We start from the raw sequence: 9681 nt of genomic DNA on the forward strand, positions 1-9681 counted from the left end.
GAATGTTTTTTTGTCTTTTGTATACACAATATTTATATCAAATGTTTTTACACCACAAATGAAAACTCATCAATTACGTATTATCTTATGTTGTTCTATTTGCTTATTGTGAGCAAGTGTCATGCGAAACCTTCACGGGTTTCGTCGAAACTATACAATATTATATAAAAAAATTCTATTTATCTACTACTACTACTACTACTACTACTACAATTATTATTATTATTATTATTATTATTATTATTATTATTATTATTATTATTATTATTATTATTATTATCATTATCATTATTTTTATTATTATTATTATTATTATTATTATTATTATTATTATTATTATTATTATTATCATTATTAAGGCACGGGAGTGGCAAAATCGTTAGCAATCTTAACGAAATGCTTACCAGTATTTTGAAAGTCTTCACGTTCTGATTTCAAATTCCACCGAGGTTGATTTGGCTTTCATCCTTTCGAGGTTGGTAAATTATGTACTAGTTGTGTACTGGGGTGGAGCTAATCAACTGCCCCCCCCCCACACCCCAAATTTCAAGTATTGTGCCTATAGTAGAAAAGATTATTATTATTATTATTATTATTATTATTATTATTATTATTATTATTATTATTATTATTATTATTATTATTATTATTATTATTTTTGTTATTATTATTGTTATTATTATTATTATTATTGTTATTATTATTATTATTATTATTATTATTGTTATTATTATTATTATTATTATTATTATTATTATTATTATTATTATTACATGTAAACTCAAGGCTTATTTTGCTGCGTATGACGGAAAATGTCAGTTGCCCACAGCCAGCTGACTAAAGTGACACTCGCTTACTGCTCATGCTTCTAGAACCCACCAAAGAATTCTTGCAGCTCCAAGCAATGCTGGTTTTTGTAGATTTTTGTAGGTTTTTGATAACACCACGCTGGAGAAGCAACTGTCTTGAGATATTCCATTATTATCATACTAAACAAAAAATGGGATAATGAGTGATATAACAAAGGTAATATAACATTTATATACATTTGAATTTCTATTTGAGTGTATAGCTGATATTCCATCGCGTTGGGTGCATTGGAACCACAAACTTTGTCGATCAAAGAAAATATGGTTCAAAGCTAAGTCCATCATCAATGCGTTGTGGAAACAGTAAAGCGTTTTAATCTTTAACTATGACTACAAGGTCATTGCTTTTAATCTTCTTATTTCAACTTCTTGTGTTATTAAGCAACCCGATATCAAAGGAATTCGAGTGCAAAATCACTGGTACGCAAGTCCAGGGAAAATATGTATACTTTGATAATAAAACTAATACTATCGTGGTCTTTCTGAAGTTAAATAAATATGAAATGCCGATAGTAATAAAGCGTAGTATACCTTCAATGTAGTAAGAATATTGAGAATACTGTAAGTTCAATATACATATATATATATATACATATATGTATATATGCGTATATATATATATATATATGAATATATAGATACATATTCACAAGATCAGTATCGCAAACATATATATATATCTGTACATGCCTACCTAGCAACATACATACGTCTACATATTTATATATAGATGTGTATATGTATGTACATGTATACGTATATGTATTTATATGTATTAATGCATAAATCAGTATATTAATGTATATATATGTATATACATATTTGTACACACACACACACACACACACACATATATATATATATATATATATATATATATATATATATATGTATATATTTACAAAAAAAGTGGTTATATTACCTTGTGTCAGGGAACACATTATATTTCTTCTTTCACATGAGAATGTAAGACAATATGCAAGTAGCCGGGAGAGCAACGCCTCATGTCTTGCAGATAATGTCTTTTATTGATGTACATCAAAGTAGAGCTGATAAAATTAGTGAGGCAGATGGCATAAAGTGTCAAATATTATCAATCACATATTCCTGTCTAAAGGCATGGAAATCGTATATATCAATGATATGTATATATATATATATATATATATATATATATATATATATATATATATATATATATATATATAGATAGTATACTTTGAGCAACGTTTTTGATATGCGCCCATTTGCGTATGCTCCGTTACAGAAATAGATAAATGCGGCGGAGTTTATATATGGCGGTTCACACACAATTAAAACCTCTCATAACCAAAGAGTCAAATTGAAAAAATGCACGAATACATCCATATTATATCAAGATTCGTTCAGAGCTTAAATACTCTCTTGGAAGATACGATGGTGAAAGCCTGTATTTATTGATCCAAGAAAAAGTTTCAGATGATCCACAAGCAAAACTGAATATATATTTTGTTGGACTAACGATTATGGATTAAATATTCTACACATACATACATACATACATACACGCGCACATATAATTACACTATACATATATATCCTCTGTCACCTACCTCTGAAGAAGAGCATTTCTTGTACTTTTCCTTCGTGTTTTTTTAATACTGCATCCAGAGACACTGGAATTATTATATGTTTACAAGAGCTTGGTAGGCATCGCCAACTAGCAAGTCACGCTACTCCATACTCTTGACGAGCAAAAACTCAGAATCATGTCTTTGTTTATACAAGCACACACAACGCATACGCACACACAACGCATACGCACACACAACGCATACTCACACACACACACGTAAACTATTTCATTTAATTTATAAATTTTATTCGCAATGAAACCGTGTGATCCACGCACGATGCACACCTTATGTTAAATATATTGTATCCACGTAAATATGTTTTTGAAGTATGTGTATCACTCTAAAACTATCGAAAATCAATTAGCTTCCTTCACTAGCACGTGTTACACATTCCCTTCAAATATAAAATCGGAACAAATGAAAAATACAACAAAACAACAAACACAATTCTAGATGTCTAGAAATTCCAATCTATCATTTATCACTAGTGAATGACGTATATAGGCTACGTTTTGTAGTAAACTCGTGGCAACGAACGTAACGAATTAATGCAAGAACATGTGAAATGTGTCATCGGACGTAATTTCGAATTATCGTATATGTGACAAGTGTAAAAGAGACATTAAAAAAAATGGATTAATTAAAGAGATAGAAAAATGGGAAAAAACAATTTATATACAGGCAATTTTAGGCGCATGAGTGGATGTGTTGTAAGTAGCTCGCTTACCAACCACATGGTCCCGGGTTTAGTCCCACTGAGTGGCACCTTGGTCAAGTGTCTTCTACTTTAGCCTCGGGTCGACCAAAGTCTTGTGAGTGGATTTAGTAGACTCAAGCTGTTCGGCTGATCGTATCAGCTGGGTCCCTCATCGTCGTCATCGACGGAGTGCTCATTTGATATATAATATATTTTGAAGTTACGAAGGTTTTTCATTGTTGTTGAGTATATTTTATCACATACTTTAGTTAGTGACTTTGAATATCGGTACGTATGAAGTTACATACGTTCTCTAATCTGACATATACGAAATAATAACTTGTAAGATAAAGCTATTATGTAATACGTCAACAGAATATTCCAGAAAACCCAAACTACGCATTGTAATGCATAAGAAAACGTTAAACAGTGACAAGAAAATGTTATTTAATACACAGTGTTGTAATAACACCTTGTATTAAATTGTTAATTTATTGTTTGAAATTTTAATATAACTTTCAAAAATGTAACATGTAGAAATATTATTTATTTGTATGTACAAAATGAATTCCAGGCATGTTTATGGACTGTGTATATGTCCAATAGTAAATATTGTTGCTGAATTATCAAGAAAATGCTCTAATAGATTTTAAAATTTTAAACTTAGATGTTTTTAAATCATTGTAGTATAGTTTCATTACGTTCACAACACAATTTTGTTGACAAATGATTTTAGCAATATATCATCGAGAAAATATCTTAATTCATTCCAGTCGAGTTATAAATACATATTTCTGATAAAAATCATTTATTAATTTCATACAATGACTTTGTATAATCTACTAGAAGCATGAATTAATGCAGTAAATTAGTTAGATAAGGGACATAGAAAATTTGGTTTATATTACATGGTAACTAATTAATTTTCTCCAGGGATAGCTATCACAGTTTTTAATACTTTAATGTCATGAATACACACACACACACAAGCATGTACATATCTTTATATTTATATATATATATATATACACACACATGTCCATATATATATATATATACACATATATGTATATATATATATATATATATATATATATATATATATATATATATATATATATATATATATATATACAGATATATATATATATATATATATATATATATATATATATATATATATATATATATATATATATCTGTATATATATAATCATCGTGATTGACTGCCTCCGTTTTCCTAATCAATTTCATGTATTCCCATTGGACTCCATTGTAGAAAGGAAAAAATTGTGCAGTAAATTATATGCTGTAACCATTTTCAGCTATCAGTGGTTGAAGGGACCTCATATCACTATGGCTCTAATTAGCATGGATAATTGCACCCCTGTTGAAATTAATTATATGACCAAAAGATATATATATACATACATATATATATATATATATATATATATATATATATATATATATATATATATATATATATATATAATTTACTGTCTTTTAATTGGTGTGATCGACCTAAAAGTACCAGCCATTTTGTATATTCGGATGTAAAAGTTTACTTGGACACAAAATGCATTACTCTTAGTGGTTTATTGTGTTGTAACAGCATGGAGTCAATAGCAGCTCGAATTTTAATATGAAGCAGTTGTGAGTGTGGGGGGGGTGTATTACGTGAAAGTTTCACATAATCGTCAGTAAGCTAGGCGAAATTGCTCCGGTAAACGGACAGAAAAACAGACAGACAGGCTGGAAGGCAGGCTAGCTGATTACTAGGCTGGCGGGTTGGCATGCAGACAGACAGTCAGGTTCACAGACAAATGGAGGGATGGAGGGTTGCATGGAGTGATTAATAGAGAGATAGAGAGATAGATAGATAGATAGATAGATAGATAGATAGATAGATAGATAGATAGATAGATAGATAGATAGGTAGGTAGATAGATAGATAGATAGGTAGAAAGATAGATAGATAGATAGATAGATAGATAGATAGATAGATAGATAGATAGATAGATAACAATTCCCGTCCATATATGTTTGCAGTAGCAACGTGTCACAGAAATGACGGAAACTACTCCTGATTATTCGGATGCTCGATACAGATTAACAAATCATTGAAGCATGTACTCGTCCTTTGATGCTTTCATGCCTTTAAATGTTATTGCTGTATTAGGATCGCTCCGTAATTTTGCTGTGTATGGCTTATTGAAGCTGTAGGATATACACAACGTCAAGTCATTCTTCAATATGCTCGATGAACCTAAATCTTTAGGGTGTCATGTGATCAAATTTTCATTCATGAGATATTAATTAAAGTTACTCAGAAGGAAGTGACCTCATCAATTTGTATGTATTTCTAATACTCACACGAATGATTATTCCATGAATATTGAATGCCATTCCAAATAAAACTTCCATAATATGCTCACTGGACCCCTGGCAAATAGCAGGATTCACTCTTAAATAGGGAAGGAAAGTAACAGATAACGTAGTTCAACATAACCATAACAAATTGTATGATGAAGAACGGAAATACGTGATGAGAGGTTTGGCCGTTCAGAGATAAGTTAGATCTACACAAAGGTATATTGCACATATAAAAGCGTTTTTTTTATTTTTATTAAATAGTAATCTCTAACATAGCCACAGGCTCGGCTGCCTGGCTAAGAAACTTGCTCTGAAACCACATGGTTTTACGTTCAGCCCTACTGCCTGGCAGTTAAATATTTATGCACACACACACGTATGTATGTATGTATGTATGTATATGCTTCTGTGTGTATGTATGTATGTATGTATGTATGTATATGCTTCTGTCTGTATACATGCATTTATGTGTATATGTCATATGTAAAAATATTTTGGCCAACATTTGCGAGATGGTCATGCGTTTTTGGTAGAGTTTTTCCATGTGCGTCTAACATCTACGACTGTATTTTGAACAGGGTATTGTATGTAATAGGAAAACATAGTCTACGTCAAAAAGAAAAAAAAACAAGGTAGAAATACAATTTGTCACATAATTAAAACCATACAGTGGCAGTTAACCATATGAAACATATGCTTTTGCCTTCTTTAATTTGATTATTACTATTAACTAAATTATTTCATCAATTATTATTTGTCATAATTAACCATCTTGGATATATTTTCTACGAGCAGCGGTTCATAAAAAATAAATGACTGAGAGACAGATAACAGAATTATTATTATAATTCTAAATAAAAGCTATTGTACTACTTGTTTTTCTACTATATTTGAGTTTAGATTTATAGAGAAAAACAAGTATAAAAAGCAGCATTACAGAAAGAAAAGAATGTGTTTTGATTAGATTAAGTTATGTGATCATTAAGATTGTAAACAAAACAAAATTGGGAGCAGTGTCTTCGAACGTTGTTTTCCCCCAGGTATATACATAATGCCAGGTATTTTTAATTGACCAGAATTTTAAAGAGCAGGTAATTATATTGTAAATCATTAATGAATAAGTCCGCTGTAGATGCTGTTAGAGAGTAATATGCGTTTTTAATGGTAGATATTCATCGTAGAAACGTATGGCTTTGATCATCGTGGTAAAATGGTTAATGGTTCTTCAAGCACTAAAGTATTTCATAATAGGTTCGAGTTTAGTAAGAACATTTAGACTTCATTGAAAAAATACCTTTAATCTTTTATGTGACTCACGTATCAGGCAGCAGCAATGCTGATGTACTGGCTCGGTTATGTTAATAATAAATTCATACTTTTTTTCAGTCCATTTGTCTCATTTGTCAGCTGCTTTATTTGCCGTATTTGTCGGTTACGGGAACTTAAACCAAACAACTAAGTGTGAGTAGCGATGCACGGACATTCAGGAGTAAAGACATACAAACATGTATAAAGACACACACACACACACACATACACATACACACACACACACACACACACAGGTAGCGAGCTTCTTATCAACGCATCCATGCCTATAATACATTAATACATGCATACACACATCTAGTCAGATACAGCAGGAAGAAGGCAAGTAAATAAAAGCATTTCCAACATATTCTATTTTTCTTCTTTTTATTTTGTTTCTTTTTTTTTTTTTGTAATGTGTGCATCTCATACGAAACCGAAATAAAATTTGATGCGTAGTAAATTATTCTGCATATTAAACCGACTTCTTTGGTTGAAATATCCAAGCCATACACAATGTTGCCTCTAGAAGGAGGTACGAACCAGAAAATCGACAAAATAATTATCTCAGTTCATAATCAGTAATGTTTATGCAGAGATAAATATTCCTATCAGTTGTTTCAGTTAAGTGCGTTATGAAAACTACTTCAAGAAAATGAAAACTGATATAATGCAATATGTTGCAAACCATTTACATTTCAATAGCTTGACAATCATGGCAATGTTTTATGCATGTATTTCTACTCAGAGTACATCTAATGGTATAATTCAATAGATTCCCCAAATTTCAATTTACAGATATATTAGTTTTAGTAATTAAAACTTATATCAAAATCATATTTATGGTTTCTGAATAGTAAATTTTGTATTTATTTTCTCAATGCATCGCAATATTCGCTTTTAGCTTTCCCATTAGCGATTTAAACATGATTTTTTTTTTTACAAATATAATTCCAATTCAGTTATATAAATTTAATTCACATAATTATTTATATATTCATTTATTTTTCAGTTTGATAACAACATGTTTATCACAAGCATCGGTCGATCGATCATTGTGTTTGATTAAAATGTGTGAAAACTGAAGCGGAAGTTTCGACATTCCTCTTAAATATATTTTTGAATCAATACATATTACACTGTCACCTTCAAACAGATAATCTTTACTAAAATATTCTCATGGTAACATCGAAGATCTACATGGAAAAATAAACATAGTGTCATCTCACGGTTTATGTTTTGTTACATTAAGTTATAATATACATGCATACCTGAAGGTAATGCTTCAAATATGACTTCAAATACTTTAAGGATTTTAGCTCTTCTAACATTAGATAGAATCCGGTTTTGAGTAGCCGATAGTTATAGATAAAAGAATTTAGAACTTGGGAGTGATAGATATTATATATATATATATATAGCGGAAGTAGTAAATAAAACGTTAAACTCAGATAGGGAAAAGGGAATTTATAGGTATAAAAATTTGCAAGAGCGTATGCTTTTGTTCCGTTTCATCACATTAACAAACTATAAATGAAACAGTAAAGAAATAGTTTTATAATATCCCCACTTTGAAATATTCATCGATTTTCAAGTTTTTAATTTTTCAACTGCAGTTTATATATGCACTAGCTTAAAACCTGCACCCTGTGCGGAATTACTCCTTTAATCTTTTACAGTCATTTGACTGTAGGCATGCTGGAGCACCGCCTTATATTTATACATATTCTCTTTATATGCTATTAAAGTGATAGCGTTGGTACAATGCTAGAACATACCGTCTACAAAGAATGTGGGTTCGAATTTTGCTATCGAAAAGAGTTTTCTAACCCAAAATTTATCTATTATTATTGGTGACTCTCCCGTCAAGATGTTGCCGAGGTTTACTTTGCTGTTGATCCTTCGAGGTCGATAAAATAAATGTCAGTCGAACAACGGTATATATATATATATATAGACCAAAGGTAAGCAGAGTTAGCGGTTGTAGTAATCGACGAAGGGATAATAATATCGGTATCAATTAAGTGTGCTATCCCTGGGAGTGGGTATCCAGACACGCTATGCTCATAGGGTACATATAACAACGGAATAAATAGAAAGATGACATGACGAATATTATTTTCGGCGTGTCTTTCGTAAGCACTGACCAACACTGGAAGCGGAAACGGCGGTAAGAAATGTTATGTCATGTTTTGTATTAAATAATAATCAATCGAAGTGGTTCAATTTGTTTGTTTGTTGATCAAAAGTTTTCTACATTTTCTTATTATTTATATATATATATATATATATATATATATATATATATTTATATGTTGTTGTACTTGGGGATGGTCATATTGCCAGTTTAGCCAATATATATATATATATATATATATATATATATAAAGAGAGAGAGAGGGGTGTTAAATGTCACTGGCAAATACATCCATATCTCCATACATAAATTTTCTCATTTGTGAATGCATACTAATCATTTGATAAAAATATTACTATTTCTTTTTTCGTAATTTCTGCGATCAGCTTTTACAGAAAATATCTTTTGCTCTCATATTCAATTTAAAACCCCTCGTAAACAATATTTTACCATTATCATTATTTTGACCTTTGATGTCATAATAAATCGTCTTCCACTTTTGAAACGGTGTGACATATCTCTGAAAGGCTGGCATTCTTTTTGCTTAATTTATGAATCAGGTTCAACGTAGCAACTCTCAATAATTGCACTTGGCATATGCTTATGGGGATGTTGAATCTCATTTTAGCAGGATATTGATGCCATATAAATTTGCACCGAAAATAAGTTGGCTTCACA

The sequence above is a fragment of the Octopus bimaculoides genome, chromosome 20, assembly GCF_046866305.1.
Source record: "Octopus bimaculoides isolate indiv1 chromosome 20, ASM4686630v1, whole genome shotgun sequence".
NCBI classification, from domain to species: Eukaryota; Metazoa; Mollusca; class Cephalopoda; order Octopoda; family Octopodidae; genus Octopus; species Octopus bimaculoides.